Below are 19784 nucleotides of genomic sequence, written 5' to 3'. Positions count from 1 at the left end.
TGATTCAAAAACGTTTGGGAACCACTGCAATAAGCTGTATACACTCATCTAGTGGCGAGTGTGGTATGTTAGGTAGATTAGACTTAGGTCGACAGTGTCTAGGTCGACCACTATTGGTCGACAGTAAGTAGGTTTACATGATTTCTAGGTTGACAGGGACTCTAGGTCGACATGTAACAGGTCGACATGAGAAAAGGTCGACATGAGTTTTTTTTACCTTTTTTTGGCGTCATTTTCTCCATATAGTGACTGGGAACCCCAATTAGTGCCTCACTCTGCTACCGCTGCGGTCGGCACAGGTTCCATTTCCCAATTGTAACTTTACCATAGGGCATAATGTAGCAAGGGCAATGCAGTGTGTGGCATAATATGGTGCAGGGGCATTACTGTGTGGGGCTTAATATGGTGGAATTTATTTTTTCCCCTGTGGTGGCCATGATCTGTTGGTACAGGGTCAAAAACTGGGGTGTAAAGTAGTCTTTTCAGGCGAGACCACACCCATTTTAGTGATCTTACGCCCCGGGAGCAAGGCGTGCGCAAATTTGTATTTTTTATGTCTATGAGGGGGGGGGGCGCATTTTTTATGTCAATGGGGGGCACGCTCTCTGCATTATCTGGCGGTCACAGTGACGCTCAGCCTCTCTGCATTATCTGACGGTCACAGCGTCGTTCTCTGCATTATCGGGCGGTCACAGCAATGCTTTCTGGTGGTCACAGCAATGCTCTCTGCATTATCAGGCAGTCACAGCAGTGCTATACTCATTATCAGGCAGTCACAGCGATTCACTCTGCATTATCTGGTGGTCACAGTAACGTTCTCTGCATTATCGGGCGGTCACAGCGACGCTCTATGTATTATCTGGTGGTCACAGCAATGCTCTCCGCATTATCTGACGGTCACAGCAATGCTATCCGCATTATCAGGTGGACACAGCGACTCTCTCCGCATTATCTGGTGGTCACAGCGATGCTCTCCGCATTATCTGATGGTCACAGTAATGCTTTCTGCATTATCTGACGGTCACAGCGACAATCTCTGCATTATCTGGCTGTCACAAAGACACTCCGCATTATCTGCCACACCCCTTCAATCATCTGTAGCTTTGCGCCACCTCTCTTCAGTGGGCCCCTACCATTGCATTCCCCCGGTGGGCCCTTCATGTTGCAGTCTGACACTGCCCCCATTCCCTGTACTTTCAGACCACACCCTGAGAAGAAGAGGAAAGAAGGAAGTCATGACAGCAGGGATCCTGCTCTGGCCGTTATGTCCCTGTTTTAGCCTATAGACATGAAAGCTGCAGCAGAGATGGACCCCCTGTGCATCGTAGCAGAGCACCCCGGCAGAGTCAGAGATCAGCAGCATGTACACCCAGAAAGTGCCGACAGATACTGTACAGGCTGTTCTGGGGCATTAGGGGGCACATTACTGGCCATGGCACCGTACTGTGTAAAAAGTGTAATCGCTCTGTACGTGCTGTGCCAGAGACAGCCGTCAGAGAATTCACAGCCAGGACTCGGGAGAGCTAAAGGCGGCAAATTCAAAACTGAAGGCATTGATCAATGCAATGCGCATTATGTGATCCTGTGACTAAAGCAGTGACAGGGCAGCCTGCATTCCTCACAAATACACTCACTGCTCCAGAACCCCTGTGCATGCGCACAGCATCTATTCACAGGAGACAGAAGGAGAGGGGGCATGCCATCAGCTCACAGAGTGCTGGTCATGCCCCCTTAGTGACAAAAACGGGGGGCGTGGCTCGCGATCGCGACACTCCCGCGAACCCATGCCCCCTTTCTGGCAAGCCATGCCCCCTTCAAAAATCGGGCGCGGCTTCGCCACAAAGAGGTTGCTGTTCCCCTGCAGGCAATGTTGGGAGGTATGCATAACTGTATTCATCTCTCCCACATACGTGCCAGGTTTTCTTGAGGAATACATTTGTTGTGTGTTGAATATTACAACATTCCCACCATAATGCAAGTTTACCTGTAATGTTCATAATAATGCTTCAGGTACTACATTCATATGGGTCCATTTTCTAAGATGGGAGTTCTATTTAGCATGGGATGTTGCCCATAGCAACCAATCACATTCTAATTCTGATTTATCTAGCACCTTCTATAAAATAATACCTGGAATGTGTTTGGTTACTATGGGCAACATCCCATCTTAAATAGAACTCCCATCTTAGTAAATTTATCCCATAGTATTTTTTTTTTAATCACAAAATTTTTATTGACAAGAAAACATCTCTGACAAGTAGAGAACATAGGTACAGTCATAGTGGAGTAGTAAAAAAAAAAATGAATAAAAAGGTACACATTGATACTATCTGAGATCCAGGTGAGAACAAACATTTGTGGAATGAGTTATGTAAACTGGAAAATCAAATGCATTAAATATACAACAATAAAGAGAAGGGGTATAGGAAAAGTGTGTCTCTAAGGGCCAACCAGTGGAGCACCTGAGAGAACTCGAAAAAAGTATATAAAAGACAAGTGAAGGAGAGAGAGATAGGCTAAGGGAAAGAAGAAGGAGAAGAGAGGAAAAGATGGAAGGATAAGAAGAAGAGGAGGAGACAGAAAAGAATAGAGCAGAAAGCAGAGAGCGAGTCAGGGGGGAGGAAAAACGAGTTGAAGGGTAGGGAGAATTAGCGGATGTCACAACTGAGGGCAGAGGCTGACCTGGGGAAGCCTCAGATGTAGGGGCTGACGTGTAGGTGAACCGGGGAGGTAGTATTGGGTTCCTAGACATACAGGAGCTCTATTACCAGTTGCCCGAAGGCATGACCATGACAACAAAGTTGTAAAAGGTAAAGTCAGTTTTATTGAACACACAGCTTAAGACACCTTGAATATGCAAAATGTCACAGAAGATGTGCAGTGGTAAATTACAGTACAGTTCCCAGAAGTGCAGGGTAATTAGTGCTGTGGCTTGCAGAACAGAATATTACAGAGTCCTTGACAGAACTGGAGATGGTAAGTCCACATGCCACAGCTAACCGCTGAGGAGAGGTATGAACTGGTACTGCCCAGCAGATGGTGCACAGAGGCAGGAGCAACACAGATGCACAGAAGTAGATGGTACTTGGTAATTGCAGAGAGTGCCGGATGGAACCGGTATGAATGAAAGGTGTGCAGAACTCACCACTGTAGATTTTAGAGTCTGATGGTGAGCATCGATGGATGCTGTGGTTCAATGGTGGAATGGTCACTGATGCAGGCGATATAGGAATACCGCTGATGACGTTGAAATAAACTGAAGACACTGTGGAGCACCGCTAGCAGAATACTAGCGACTCAAGAGCACTGTGGAAAGCTGGTAGGCCGTGGTAGGTATGCTGTGGAGTAAGGAGAGCGGTGCTGCAGAAAGGAGGAGTTCATTTATATTTCGTAGGATAGGAACTATATACGGAGCCAACTATATCAATTAGACTCAGGCAGTGCGCTGCGCACTGAGAATATATGTGTGAAAGTCACTATATATAAATGCCAGCAGCCCTATGTGAATTATGTTTATTTTGTCATTCTGTCATTTTGAAACAGATAAATAAAGATCAATTGTGGCATTTAGTGTAGAAATGTGTAGCATTACAAAAGTTATATTTCCTTAGTATTGTGCTCAAATTAGTTTGGCAGTAGGACTGCAATATACATCTTAGAGGCTGTTTAGAAAAGAACTCACATACAAAGATAATATACTTAGGTGGCTAATTTAATGGAATAAGACATGATATAATATTATACTCTGGCCCCAGCACATGATATTAAAATTGGTTGTGACTGATAAGTAGGAGACTGCTATATTCACAGCAATTTCTGCAATATGTCAGTGTCAGGATATTGAATAAGCTGTCCCCACACACATTGTCTTATTTTGCTTATGAGCACCTGTGCAAAGGATTAAAACATAACTGTATGGTTACAGTGTTGCGATATTAGGTAACAAAACCGCAACATTATAAGACTTAACAAGACACAGCGTGTCTCTTCTCAAAACAGCCCACCAATAGTCTCTGTAGGCAATACACTCCTGTGGCTAGATACAGTTATCAATCAATATAGCAAGACAGCCAGGGGTGCGTTATGCCAATGGTAAATGGTCATTTTTAGGGAGTTACCAAATTTTGTTATGGTTATGAAAAATAGATAATTAAGGAGAAGCTGCGACATATACTGCACCTCAAAGGTAAATAACATTTAGTGATTTGAAGGTTGCAGGAAACTGTCGGACCCTGAATACATTACCACATTCATTAAAGATTACCTTCATATTGAATAGTGAGACTATTGTGTGGTGATCCTGGTTTCATAAACACTTATAATAGTATATACAGCAAAACAACAAATTATACACAGTGAATACAATTTTTAATTTGATACATTATCTTACATTATTTCATTAAAAAATGTTTCCTCATATATTTCACATCATTTTAATTGGTTGATAATAAAAGTTATATTTTAGATTTATTAAAACTAATTATTTCTCTTCTCCGTGCGCCAACCAAGAGACAATCCTCTCTATCCTCTTTCTTGTTCTCAATATTATTGTCTATGGCAGCACCCCCAACACATTATTAGGTATGGTAACCATAATATGTGTATTTCTGGGGCATCTATTATACTCAAAAGAATAATTGACTCTCAACTTGTGCAGAAGATATCCCCATTCCCTTTTTCCTTGCTGATTATATCAATTTGATGCCTGTTATTAAGTTGTAGCTCATTGCAACAAGTAGATATGATTAAATGTATGAAAGCTAAAGTCACTCTTATTAGAACAATGGATTTCCTGGAAGACAGCATGCCTGACCAGTGGCTATCTCCTGTAATTTGTCCATCAAGGCTGAACCTTGTTTGCATATGAACTGACCAGTGACTCATCATGAATGAGAAAGTTCCCTCCCCTAGACTAGTCTGTGCACTCCCCCCAAACTGCATAGTAAATAGCTGATTGCAGACACAAGAGAGCTCTCTGTTCTTTTTCCCCTGGGCCCTGAGCAAGATGGAGTGTTGGTAATATTTTGCTTCTGTTAGCTGGAGTTGAAACATAGCTAAAGATGGAGGAACTGGAGCGTAGAAAGCATTGAGCAAAATATGGTAATTGTATCGTTGGCCATGTATGTATTTGATTTAGTTTGTATTAACTGCTTACTGTATAAATTGTAACCATGTAACTATATATATATATATATATATATATATATATATATATATATATACTGTACATTGTGATATATTGAATACATATCCTTTTAATAACAAATATATACATTGATGAGCTTTGGAACTCAGACAATGTGTGTGTGTATTGTTTTCTCTTAAGGGATGTAGTGTTTTGTAATGTACAGCACACTTTTATCATATATGGTAATAAGATGCGCCTGGTGTCCGCAGTATATATTAGAGCGGGCATTTTAAATATTTGTTAGAAAGCAATTTGGTATTTACAATATATATACACACACATATACACACACACATAACACAAAGAAAGATATAGAGAAAAAAATGGCACCTGGGTGTGCAGAAAAAGAGGATTACAGTACCCAGTAGTCATTTACCCCCATTTCTGCAACAAACACAACAAGAGGCTGGTATCAGTACCCTGGCTGAGGAAGATGTGGGGCAAATTGAGGAAGTTTCTGGACCCAATACACAAACGCAAAAATCAGCTCCACAAACTGAAGAGGAAGGTGGGACAAGTTCACAAGCTAATGCATCACAGGCAGGGAAAGAAAAGAGAAGGTGCAAAACCCCATTCGGCATGAGGGAGTTGGAAACACAACATTGGCGCAGGAAACAAGGACCGCGTCTTGAGAGAAATCAAGGTTTTCCCATTTTTTTGCCCGGCTGAACGGGTTGTTGTACTGTGATGGGTCTGCGCATGGATCTTTGAGGGGCCAGCCCAGTGGGATCTTGTTCCTGGGTAGGACTAGGGGATGGGGCAGGTGTTGTAGCCTCCCTGAGACTCCGGCCAAGGAGGTCTGTGATGGTCTGCATGCCTTGGCCAATAGTGGTGGATATGTCCTGCATTCCTTGTGCCACAGGAGATGTCACACATGCCTTGTTGCACAGTGGAGGACTGGTCACGGACCGTGGAGGTCAGCTCACGGACCTCCCGGAGCATCTGGTCATGGAAGTCCGTGTCAATTCTTCCATGCCTGACAATTTGGCCAAGAAGCTCCGAGAGACTGGGTTGGGGGAGTGTCAGTGTGGTGGCGGGATAGTGGGCTTTCTGGCCCCACACTGGACCTGCCATTGCTTCCCCCTCCTCAGCCTCAGTGAGCTGCACCTCCTGTGCTGTGATTGGAAAAGGAGACAAAAGTAAAAACAAAAAACATTAGGAACCCACATTTTTAAAGTTTATAAAGTATAAAATTTAAAAAGAAAAAAAAATATTTACCTTCCAAGGCATGTGGACATTCAAGGACAGGTGAGTCGGTGTCCATTTTGGACACACCTGCCACCTCTTCATATGACACAGAGACCATCGCTTGCTCCTCCAAGTCTGTAAAAATATTAAACATTATTACATTTTATTTTTTATTTTATTTTTGTTGCAATTGTATACATAAAGCAGTCACAAATATAACACCCTACATTACTTTTGACAACTTCTACTTGTACACATACATAGCAGATTGAACTTCAACATAGAGGTATAAACATACCAAACAAACATTAAGCTGATCATTTATCTGACACCTTCTAGAAGGTTACATATGTAATAGTCTTGGTTGCTATAGGTAACATTACATGTAAAATCTAGGTTCCGTCTTAGTAAAAGCAGACAATAGTGTTTTAGAGTATGCCTCAGTCAGTGGCGGTTCTTGCCACGGGCAAGCGGTACTTTTGCCCGGGGCGCCGCCTTCCGGAGGGCGCCGGCGCCATCCGGAGGGCGCCGCACCAGGGCAAGATCCGCCACTGTGCCCCCCGCAGTGCCCTGCTGTGCCCCCCCGCTTTGAAGGGAACTAGACGCGTAGCGTCTAGTTTCCCTTCATTGAGAGGACCTTAGTTGTGCGGTGCGCGATGACGTCATCGCGCACCGCACAGCAAAGGTCCTCTCCATGAAGGGAAACTAGACGCTTCGGTCTAGTTTCCCTTCGTCTAGAGGACCTTTGCTGTGCGATGCGCGATGACGTCATCGCGCACCGCACAGCATAGTGGCACAGACACTAGGGGTCAGAATTGACCTCTAGTGTCTATGCTGTTCTATGGGAGAGACCTAATAATGTCTCTCCCATAGATCGAAGAGAGGAGAGGAGAAGAGCGGCGCCGCCGGCGGAGGGGGTCTGGATCAGGAACGGGGATGGTAAGTATACTTTTTATTTATTTTTATTTTTTCTTTCAGCGCATTGACCACGCCCCCAATTGAAGCCATGCCCCCCATATTTTGCCCGGGGCGCCACAAATCTTAGAGCCGGCCCTGGCCTCAGTATGTACTTACCATCCTCTCACTTCTTGGGGTGTGCGGACAATTGGTCCCACCGCATTCACTGCATCTCTGATTTCGCTCCAGATACGGTCCTTGGTCCCAGCACCCATGTTTTTATTTAAAAAATGAATCTTCTCAATGGCTTGAGGGACGAGAATGGCCAACTCCCTCTTGGTAAATGGTGGTTGGTGTCTTCTCTTTTGTTTTGTTGCCTGCGATGCAGTAGCCTGAGAACTAGTTCCACCTTCCTCTTCACTTTGTGGTCCTGATTGTAGCGTTTGGGTAGTTGGCCCAGAATCTTCCTCAGTTTGCCCCACAGCTTCCTCAGCCAAGGAACTCACACCAGCCTCTTGTTGTGTTTGTTGCCCAGTAGATGGAGGTACTTCACTACTGGGTTCTGCTCCTGTCTCCTCCCAGCCAGCTTCTTGTTCCTGTACCAACTGCTGTAGTCCTTTATCAATTTTTTCTTCTTTTTTCTTTAATGCTGAATACTCTGCACACATTTTCCAGTATTCATCAGCTAGGTCAATCTCCATGATGCTGGTAGCATGTGCATATGGTTCAGGGGGGTTTGTTTTATACCTGCATATGCATGCTTAGTGGAAATTAGCACAGGTGATGCATACACAAGTGGTACATTTGCTTTGATTGCAACCACTATTTAAGCAAGTTCTAGCCATCTGTGGTTTGTGGGTGTATGCAGGAGTAGTTTGATTTGGAGTTGCAGGTGGTTTGGAGTTGGAGTGGTTTCAGAGGTGGAGAGAGTTTCTTTGAGGTAATATATTTTTGTGTTTAGGTGTATAAAAATAAGTGGTGTTTCTAGGCATACTTCCATGGAGTAATGTCATTGTAATGTGTTATGTAGTTTTTGTTATTTGTTCTAATTATTGTGTTAAGTATGTTGTATGGTGATGACTGTGTGAGTTCTCACAGCATGTGTTTGCACCATGTCCCTGTGTAGTGTAATGTGGTGCGGTGCGTTTTTTGTTTTGTTTAAAGAACGCACAGCGTGTAGCACAAACAATGCTTGTTTTGTTTTTCAGGTTTTGTTTTTTGTTGGTTTGCATTGTAGAATGGTTGTAGTGGTGATGACCTGATTTTTTTTATTTTTTTTATACTTTTATTTTGTCATTTATTATCAAAGGAACAACAGTATATCTATCTGCGGGTAAGTATATGCATGTTCAGGTATGTGTTGTGTGGTGGGGTGTATTTTAATCTATGTGTGTGTTTATTATGGTTATTTCTCTTTCTCCTGAAGGCAGCATATTTATAAGCATGCTAATTGTGTTGTTGTGCTGTGTTGTGTTTTTTTTTTTTTTTTGCTTAATAGTTGTAGTTATTTTTTACAAATTTTAACAATGTTCCTTTCCTCCTTGTGTGCAAAATTTAGATATGGATTATCGCACATCTTTAAGTGGTTATTATAATTTTAAATTGTGTTTGAAGAATGTTTGGGAACAATCATTGGATTATGATTTAACACTCTGTTTAAATTGGTTTTTCAGATGGTGGCGGCAGCATACCTGTATGCTTTATACGGCCAAAACCAACCTGCTCCTCATCCTCGAAGGTAACGGAGGAGTGCAAGGCCTAGTATCTTTCGTACCCGTGTCACCCTTTTTGGAATGCCAGATGATGAAGTGATGCTGCACTATAGGTTGCCCCCTCATGTCATCCTAGAAACTCTCTCAATAATGGAGAGTGATCTAGAGAGTACAATTCAGCATCCTACATCAATTCCACCACTGACACAATTAATTGCTGTCTTACATTTTTGTGCCTCAGGGTCCTACCAGCATATAGTTGGTGTCCTGGTAGGCGTCTCCCAGGCAGCATTCTCAAGGATCCTGAGGCACGTCATAGCTGCATTCCTAAAAAGAACTAAGCAGTTCTTAACAATGCCATTGGATGTGGTGTCCCTAGCTGTGGTGAAGTGGAAATTCCGTGAAGGGTGGAGTCGCTTCCCACACGTTATTGGGGTAGTGGATGGGACACACGTACCGCTTGTGGCATCAACACATAATGAAGAAATCTTTAGGAACAGAAAAATGTTCCACTCTTTGAATGTGATGGTTGTTTGTGGCCCATCCCTCCAGATCCTTTCCCTGAATGCCCGGTACCCAGAAAGTGCCCGTGATTCTCACGTGATTCGGCAATCAGGGATATGGCAGAAATTAAGATTGTAGGAAGGACAAGACGCGTGGATATTGGGTGAGTTTGAGCCGCATCATGTATTAAAGGTTAAGTTTAGTTGCTTTGTAATTGTTTACCATATTTTCTGCAGCGGGGTACATTGGTTTACACAGGGAAACATCAGGGGGTGTAGAGATGGATCTTGATCCAGGCACCAAGAGCATACCTCCCAACTGTCCCGATTTTCGAGGGACAGTCCAGTTTTTTTGGGACTGTCCTGCTGTCCTACCCGCAGGCAGAGCCGTCCCTAACCAATATGATGCCCTAGGCAAGATTTTGGCTGGTGCCCCCCCGCACCACCGCTGATTCCACCTCTGACCTTGCACCTCTTTCCCAGCACCATCACCCCTCACCTATAGCAGTCCTTATTTTGGTGTTTGTACCCCCTATATTTTAAATAGGAACAGTTTGTACATTTGGCGCACAGCCCAAAAAGGGGTGTGTTTTTGCTGGCAAGGGGCATGGCCACACAATAGTAACCCCAATTCCAATTACGCCACACAGTACTGCAACTTTATTCACATTTGATCATGCAATAGTGTCCATAGTTCATATTACATCCCACAGTAGTATCACTTTACCTTAGAAACGTTACTCCTCACAGTAGAGTCCCTTATTCACATTACATCACACTGAATTGCTCCTTATTCCCATTACACCACACCCTATTGCTCTTTATTCACATTAGATGACACAGTAGTGCCCTTTCTATATGCAACACTACATAGTAGAGCACCTTATACACATAATGCCACACATTAGTAATGCATTTATACACATAATTCCACACAGTAATGCCCCTTACACATATGAGACACATTATTAATGTCCTTATAAACATAATGCGCCTTACACATTATGACAACCTTTATTAATGCCCTTTTACACATAATGTCCCTTACACATATGCTGCACATTATTAATGCCCTTATACACATAATGACACACATAGTGCCCCCTACACATTTGCTGCACATTATTAGTGCCCCTATACACATAACGACACACATACAGTAGTACCCTTTTACACATATGCCGCACATTATTAATGCCCTTATACACATAATGTCACGCATAGTGCCCCTTACACATATTCCAAACACTACTGCACAACCAACCCACTCACATGCACACAGCAATCGCACTGCCACTAACAATGTGACCTCTGCCTCTGCTTGGATACAGATGTGTCCTCATAAATCTTGCCTCAATGCAACCGCCTGGCACATTTTTTTAATCAAAATGCATCTTATTTGCATTGCTATGTGGCTAGGATGCACAAGCACCTTCCGCTGATTAAAATGATATGCAGCATGCCTATATACTGTTTAAGACTGTGCTGTATCTGCATATGAAATGCTACACACAGAATATAGGCATGCTGCATGTCATTTTAATCAGCAGAAGCTGCTGATGCCCCTAGGCATATCAAATGCCCTAGGCAATTGCCTAGTTTGCCTATACCTATGGCCGGCTCTGCCCGCAGGCAGCAGTGTCCTGCGGAGGGGGGGGGGGGGGGGCAGTTGGGAGGCTCTGTCTCTCACTGCTCTGCGTCTATTCACTGGAGTCAGAGGGAGAGGGGGCATGCCAGCAGCTCACACAGCGCTGGGCATGCCCCCTCAGTGACAAAAATGGGGGCGTGGCTCATGATCGTGGGTCCTCCCATGAAGCCACAACCCCTTTTCATAGGCCACGCCCCCTTTCAGGGAGCATACACAGCTTTGCCGCGCGTGTGTCCCTCTTCCAATGAGGACAAAGTTGGGAGGTATGACCAACAGGCGAATGCTTTAGAATGTCCCAGGATGCTTTGGGGCCTCCTCTATAACCCCGCCTCCAGGCACTGGAGCTCAGTTTCGAGTTGGTGCCCTGCAGAGCAGGTCACTAACAGGGGGGCTGCACTGGAGCAGCCCTGAAAAGCTTTTTATAGAAGACTTCTAGAGCTGCAGTACTTACATGTCTGGGAGACATTCTGTGCTGCGGCTCCATCACCTACCCAGCGGCGTCGCATACTCACGCTCAGGGCCAGATTAAGTCTTGAGGGTGCCCAGGGCACTTTAGACAAGGGGGCCCCTGGTAGAAGGTGGGGGAGTGTATTTTAGATTGTGCATACCCCCCCCCCCCCAACATGACCCATTCCAGGAGGGATGAAATGCTGTTTACCTGGACTTCCTTCTTAATATATGATTGGTGTTACCTGTGTTGAATTATTTCATAGATATGAAAGGTGGTTCAACACAGGTGATTGCAATCATAACTTAATATAGCATGTTATCCCTACAGGACTGAGTCTTGTTAGGATGTATGGATTGTGTATATTCAATTTAATCCAATGGGGTATATTAGATTTAAACTAATAGTTAAATAATGCCAGGTTATATAGGACCCAGGCAGGGAGGAGGAGAAGATGGGATCCCTGTGTCACTCACAGCTCTCTCAACCCTCCTATCTCTCCTCTGATCAGAAAGCTCAATTGGTAGCTCATAAAACCTGATACTCTGCCTGCAATGCCTACTGCCCTCCTCGCATTCTGGCTGTCTGGTTCTGCTACTGCGTGAGAGGGAAAGCTAGCGATGTCGGTGTGCTCTGTCTGGGGGGCCCCCTAATAAAAGGGGGGCCCGGGGTACTGTATACCCTGAAACCCCCCCTTAATCTGGCTATGCTCCCGCTGGCTCTGTTCCTGGGTACTTGCGGCGGGGACGCTCTGGCTTGGGCACACGATCGCAGCACTATCCTGGTTCGCGTGGCTGCTACAGAAGGGAGGAGGTAAGAGGGTCCCCCAGGTGGGACCCGCCATTAAATCGTGTTCCGGACACAGTCTAGGAGATGGACTGCGACGCTGGTGTGGACACTGTAACTGGGGAGGGACCAGGGCAGAGGAGTACAAGTTGGATATATTAATATCCACTTTTAAAAAGGCTCCATAGTACCAGGTGGTGAAGTCCAGCATAAGGGAGAAGGCGCTTGACCTGTAGCCCCTCCCCCGGCCCAGGGCACCATCTACTAGTGGTGTTCCCGCCTTGGAGCTACCTCACACTCTCCCTCACTCCCCGACTGAGACACTGGGCGCCATTTTCTAGAATAGCTGCGACTGGTCTCCGGGACTGCAGGGCAAGGTGTCCTTTGTAAACCTGCCTGTGCATCAGCACCATGGTCTTACAAACATTTAAGTATTCCACATGTCGTTATTAAAACAGCGTTAGTTAAGAACAAGTGTACCTGTGCCAGAATATATTGTACAAATATTCTGATATATACATACGTTCTCAGACCGTGCATTGATATATAATATACATATAATAGTCCAGTGCAGTTTTATTGTCTGACTAAAATAATTATCTGCAGTGTCCCTGTGACTGTGTGTGCCTGTATCTGCTGTGCGGATCTCACTTTCAATGTATCCCAGCTCTATCTATCACTGTATTCTGTACCCTAAGGGGCTAGGTGCGTCAGGATCTCAAATAGTGCTTCACAGTATTTACCGATTGCAGTGTATTCTACTATGTACTCAGTCACATATTACCGGATTTAGTCGCTGGTGTTTGTGTACTGTGTACGCGGTCACATACTAGGGGATTTATTCACAGGTATTAGTACTCTGTCTGGCTGTATTGTACTAAGACTCTCTGCGGTTGCATTAACTGTAGAAATGTCTAACACAAAGGGCGGAAAATCCGAGAACGCTCTTGCATCCTGCAGTGCATGCGCCAAGGATTTGCCAGAGGGGGAAGTTTTGTATGATGGTCGGTGTACTATGTGCCATGCATCTCCTAGTCAGTCCGCTGCTCTTGTTACCAATCAGAAGCCACCTTGGACGGCGTTCTCAACTATGCTCAATACACTTGTGCAATGCCTTACGCCCCCTATGGGGGTGCCATTGCAGCCACATATTGTCCCTATGGTAAACCCGCCTTGGGCGGATAATTTGTCTACCCAGTTGCAGCAGTTAAATTAATCCTTGGTTACACATACAACTGCCGCAAGTCACTCTCATGTCACAGGGTCATCTAAGTGGGCTACTTCCTCCTCACAATCCACTAATACCTCAGAGGACTCCTCCTCTGATGATGGTGTGAATACTGTCCTGTCAGACACTGACTCAGCTGCTTCTGAGGAATCTACTACTCAGGTTCATGTCCCTGACCTAGTGGTTGCTATTAAGTAAATTCTACAAATAGATGATGATGTGGCTCCCACTACTGTGTCTAAGAAACCTGAAAAGTTTAAACGTCAGAAGGTAACTAAAACATTCTTACCACATTCTGACCATCTTGTGGAAATAAGACAAGAACCCTGGGCTTCTCCAGGGAAGAAATTCTACCCGTCTAAAAGAATGGTAGCTCGCTATCCTCTCCCTACAGAGTTGTGTAACAAGTGGGAAAATTCACCGCTGGTGGATTCCCATGTCACCTGCCTTGTGGTGTCATCTACTCTGCTTGTCACCACTGTTACCTCACTGAAGTAACCAACAGATAAGCGTGTGGAGGGTTGCCTGAAGTCTATTTAATCCCTTACAGGTGCTGCACATAGACCAACTATAGCAGCCTCCTGGGCTGTAAAAGGAATTGAAGCATGGGTTCAGGCATTAGAGGAAGAGCTGCCTCAGGCTATATCTAATACTGACAGACATCCTATTTGGGGAAGATCTCAATAAAATTGTGACTGACTTAGCAGCTGCTAAGACTGCTTTTCTCCCAAATACTAATCCTTCTGCACAGAAGGCAAAAGGTACCACTTTTCGCTCCTTTCAACCTCAAGGGAAAGCAAAAGGTCAGGCATTCCTGAGACAATCTCGTGCTCACAAAACCAGTAAGCCCAAAGTGAAACAATCCTGGGCTGCCCGTCAGCCTGCTTCTAAACACGACAAGCCTGCTGCATGATCGGGCGGGCCTCCCCCTGGGGGACCCCAGGGTGGGAGGCTGACTTCTGTTATTCACCCAGGTCTGGTTGAAGACCACTTCAGACGCATGGGTGCGAGATGTTGTCTCTCACGGGTATGCGGTCTCTTTTAAGAGACGACCCCCTCACCAGTTCTGCACAAGGGTTATCCCTTCGGAACTGTTGAAGGCGCAAGCTCTACAACTGGTTGTGCATTCCCTCCTGGATACAGGAGTGGTAGTGCCAGTACCTCTGTCCCAGAGAGGCAGAGGATACTACTCGACACTGTTTCTAGTGCCGAAACTCAATGGGTCTTTCCAGCCTATACTCAACCTCAAATCACTGAACAATTTTGTGAGAGTGTCCAAGTTCCGTATGGAAACATTGCGTTCAATTGTACTGGAGACTATATGGTATCCCTGGATATACAGGATGCTTACCTGCATATTCCTATTGCCATATCGCATCAGCAATATCTGCGGTTTGCTATTGGCAACCTTCACTATCAGTTCCAGGCTCTGCCGTTTGAACTGGCCACGGCCCCTCGGATCTTCACCAAGGTTATGTCCATGATGACGGCTCATCTCCGTCACCAGGGAGTCAGGATCCTGTCGTATCTAGATGACTTGCAGATTCTGGCAAATACCCACGATGTCCTCCTCAGTCATCTACAACTGATGGTAAACTTTCTACAAGCCCACTGGTGGCTCATCAACTGGAAGAAGTCCTCGCTGGTCACTGCTCAGAGCATGGTGCACCTGGGGGCACTACTGGGCACGCACAATCAACGGCTGTCTCTGTCTCCAGAGAAGGTCTTGAAACTTCAGGACAGAATTAGATGCTTCCTTTCTCACCCAAGAGTGTCGATACACTTGGCAATGCAAATACTAGGCCTCATGGTGTCGGCTTTCAACATGGTAGAGTATGCTCAATTTCATTCCCGCCCTCTACAGAGGTTAATCCTTTCCAAGTGGGATGGCCTACCTCATTGGATCAGGTCTCACATGATCTCCTTGACTCCGGAGGTTTGTCTGTCACTGACCTGGTGGCTACAGGACCTGCAGTTGAGCAGGGACCTTCTATTCTGGATCCCCAACTGGGTCCTGGTGACTACAGATGCCAGACTGAGGGGTTGGGGTGCGGTGTTGGAGCAACACTCTTTCCAGGGTCGGTGGACCATGGAGGAATCTCTCCTCCTGATAAACATTCTGGAATTGCGGGCAGTGTTCAATACTTTGTCTCTCGCCCTGCCTCTGATACAGAACAGGCCTGTTCAAGTACGGTCAGACAACGCCACCACGGTGGCATACAGCAATCATCAAGGCGGCACTCGAAGCAGCACGGCAATGATGGAAGTGTCAAAAATCCTTAGTTAGGTGGAACGCCATCTGCCAGCCATATCGCCAGTGTTCATTCAGGGAGTCCACAGCTGGGAAGAGGATTTCCTCAGACGCTGGAGAGTGGAGTCTTAGTCACAAAATCTTTCAACTCCTAGTGGACAAGTGGGGCCTACCAGATATAGACCTGATGGTGTCTCGACACAATCACAAAGTTCCGGTCTTTGGATGAAGAACCAGGGATCCTCAAGCAGCGTTCGTGGACGCACTGGCAATTCCATGGAACTTTTGGCTGCCCTAGGTGTTCCCTCCAGTGTCACTCCTGCCCAGGGTACTACGGAAGTTCAAACAAAAAGGAGGAATACTACTTCTAGTCGCTCCAGCATGGCCCAGGCGGCATTGGTTCTCAGACCTGCAGGGTCTATCAATCGACTTCGTCCTTTTCTACTTCCTCAACGCCCAGACTTCCTCGTTCAGGTCCCTTGTGTCTACCCAGACCTGGCCAAACTGGCTTTGACGGCGTGGCTCTTGAAGCATCACTCCTGAGGGCCAAAGGTTCTCTGAGGAGGTTATCCAAACTATGCTGAATGCCCGCAAACCAGCATCTGCGCGGATTTATTATAGGGTCTGGAATTCTTTCACCTGGTGTGCTGCTAAGAATTACAATGCTTACAAATTCAGTACTTCCAGACTTCTGGCTTTTCCGCAACAAGGCCTGGACTTAGGCCTTCGTCTGGCCTCAAGGTTCATATCTCCGCCTTGTGGTTTCAGAGAAAAATTGCGCTTATTCCTGACGTTCATACTTTCACTCAGGGAGGCTGAATCCGTAATACACCCTATGTCCTTCCTGTGGCTCCATGGGATCTGTCTGTTGTTCTGCATGCCCTGCAAGAGTCTCCATTTGAACCTCTTGAGTCAGTGGACCTTAAATGGCTCACGGTCCTGTTCCTACTGGCTATTGCCTCTGCTAGGAGGGTGTTAGACCTAGGCGCTCTGTCCTGTCTTCCAGCCTTTCTGATACTTCACTGTGACCGGGCAGTTCTTAGAACCCGCCCTGTTTATTTCTACAACCATTTTTATGAGGAAGCTTCAGGCAGAGCGAAATGCGTCAAAAGCCACCCTTGGGGACCCTAAAGCGGATACTAACCGGTCGCTGCAAAGCGTTTAAGGTTGCGAGGATGTGTATTCCATCACTACGGGAGCGATTGTACTAAGATGCGGAGGACGTCATAAGCAGCAACCACAAAACGGGAGCTCACTCAGCTAAAGGCACCTGCAGTGTGCCGAGTCCCGCTGCTGGATACAGCCCTCCGGAGTCTGATGACACCTCTCTCTCACCTCCAGCTGTAACACCTCGCTGGGAACACACGTAATACTCCCAATAGCGGAGAATACTACTTTTTATTATAAAGTGCCGCTTGATATATTACACAGGATAAATCTATACAAACTGTGCTGGATGATAATTACTAAAGGCTGGACACTTTAAATGCAGCTGACAGAGTTTCATTACGGACAGTGATATATCCATTATGCAGATTTATTTATGATCCACCTCTCAATCTATTGTATTTGATATTGTTATTTTATTGATTTCTTAAATAATATATGACTAGTCATTAACGATTAAAGTAATTATTTTTTATTATTTAGTGAGTCAAGTGTATTTATGCTGTATTGCTTCATATAGATTAACAGCACGGGGGGGGGGGGTCGTTTTCACCTTGGTTATTTGCCTAAGGTGGTGTCATCTTTTCACTAAGAGATTGTGGTTCCGGCTTTCATCTCTTCTGGGTTGTCCCCCAAAGAGCGGTCTCTGGATGTGGTACAGTCTCTCCGTATTTACGTGGAGAGAAAAGCCTCTATTAGAAGGTCAGATACTCTTTTTATCCTTTTTTGTTTTTCACAAACGTGGCTGGCCTGCGAACAAGCAAACATTAGCCATATGGATTAGAATGGTAATTGTACAAGCCTATGCGCAGGCTGGTTTGCCAGCTCCTGCTGCTATGAAAGCCCATTCTACTAAGTCTGTTGGACCTTCTTTGGCGGCCCACCGAGGCAGGTCTGCAGAACAATTGTGCAAGGCGACTACTTGGTCTTCAGTGAACACCTTCATTAGGTTCTATGCCTTTGATACTTTCGCCTCCCAGGATGCTTCCTATGGACGCCGGGTTCTCATACCCGCTATGGCATGTCCCCTCCCATGAGAAACTGCTTTAAGACATTCCTGATGTTTCCCTGTGGAAACCAATGTACCCGGCTGCAGAAAAGGAGATTTATGGTAGACTTGCCATTGTTAAATCTTTCTGCAAGGTACATTGGTTCCACAGGGAGCCCACCCTGACGCACCTAGCTTCTATGGGTTTGTATGGCATTAGCCGCTGGTCCCTTCTCCTGTCGTGAGAACGTGGTTCTATGTGACTAACATCTGCCTTCTCTTTTACCTGCTACTGCATTGGACTTGTTAACGAAACTGAGTTCCAGTGCCTGGAGGCTGGGTTATAGAGGAAGCCCCAATGCATCCTGGGACAGTCTAAAGCTTTAGCTTTGGATCAAGATCCATCTCTACACCCCCTGATGTTTCCCTGTGGAACCAATGTACCTCACAGAAAGAGATTTAACAATGGTAAGTCTACCATTAATCTCCTTTTTGCCTTATTATTGTATTGTGTTTTTGCAGGGGATCGTGGATAGCCTTGCACCCCCTGGCTCATGACTCCTTACATCAGACCAACACCAGGACCACAATCGGCATTTAATTCCGCCCTTATAGCCACTAGACAGCTGGTGGAGCGCACAATTGGGGACCTAAAAAGGCGTTTCCATGTGTTCCACCGCACTGGTGGAGACCTCATGTATTCGCCTGGAAATTGTAAGCAAAATCGTGGTTCTGTGTGCAATCCTCCACAATATTGCTGTAAGGAGGCGTGTGGAGCTGCCTACAAATGAGGTATTGGCCCCAGAGGGTGAGGAGCCAGGGGTTGGCCAGACATAGAGGCGGGGCTCTGTGTCCCAGTGGGGACTTGCCCTTAGGGGCAGAATAGTCGGACAATATTTCAGGTATGTTTGAGTTATTAACACGTCAGACAAGTGTTTATTGTTGTTTTAAAACACATATTTCATAAAGGTATAAAATATTTAGTTACTGTAATATAAAAAAGGTATGCAGATTTTGATTGGTTTAAAAACATTAGTACTGCATTTTTTTAGATTTACATTTTTTTTAAATGTTAGTGGTTGAGAATAATAATAAAAAAATGTAATGGTTGTCACATACAAAAGCATGTAATTAGTTAATGAACACCAGTAGCGATGTGTTGTCAACTTATATATTGTCTATAACAACAATGAGGTTATGTGGGGGGGTTTTGGACACATTTCAGATTTTTTTGGTATTAAAAAATAAATGCTGCTGCATATATATATTTTTTTGTCATGCATTCATGTGTCTTAAGTGATGTCTACAAATTTGTTTATTTTTTGTAACTTCATAAAAACAAATACCCAAACTAAAGGGCCCTACACACAGCGCGATCTGCCGCTGAGCTGCCAGACAGTGGATACGGGCGACCCGGCGGCAGGGGGGGGGGGGCAGTGACCCGGCTCCATAGCAGTGCAGGCTGTTGAAGTCAGAAAATATTACACCACACACATTACGTACAAACACCACATAGATGGCCTCTGTGTGCGTACGTATTCGGCTGTGCGTGCACATATTCGCAAATTGCGTATGGTCGCTCCCGCGGTCCTGCGCATTAGAGCGTGGTATGAGTAATTACAGTGGAGTTTGTACTCGCATGGAAAAGCCACAAAGACATATCATAAATCTGATCTATATATTGCATAAATCCCACACTGTCTGCTTCCTTTTCTAAATAGCATGAAGATCGGTCACACATAAATTAAAACTTCCAGAGACTAAAATACAATGGCCTTAT

This window comes from Pseudophryne corroboree, chromosome 2, assembly GCF_028390025.1.
Source record: "Pseudophryne corroboree isolate aPseCor3 chromosome 2, aPseCor3.hap2, whole genome shotgun sequence".
Taxonomy (NCBI): Eukaryota; Metazoa; Chordata; class Amphibia; order Anura; family Myobatrachidae; genus Pseudophryne; species Pseudophryne corroboree.
The sequence above is the reverse complement of the archived record's forward strand: the minus strand, read 5'-3'. Positions refer to the sequence as shown.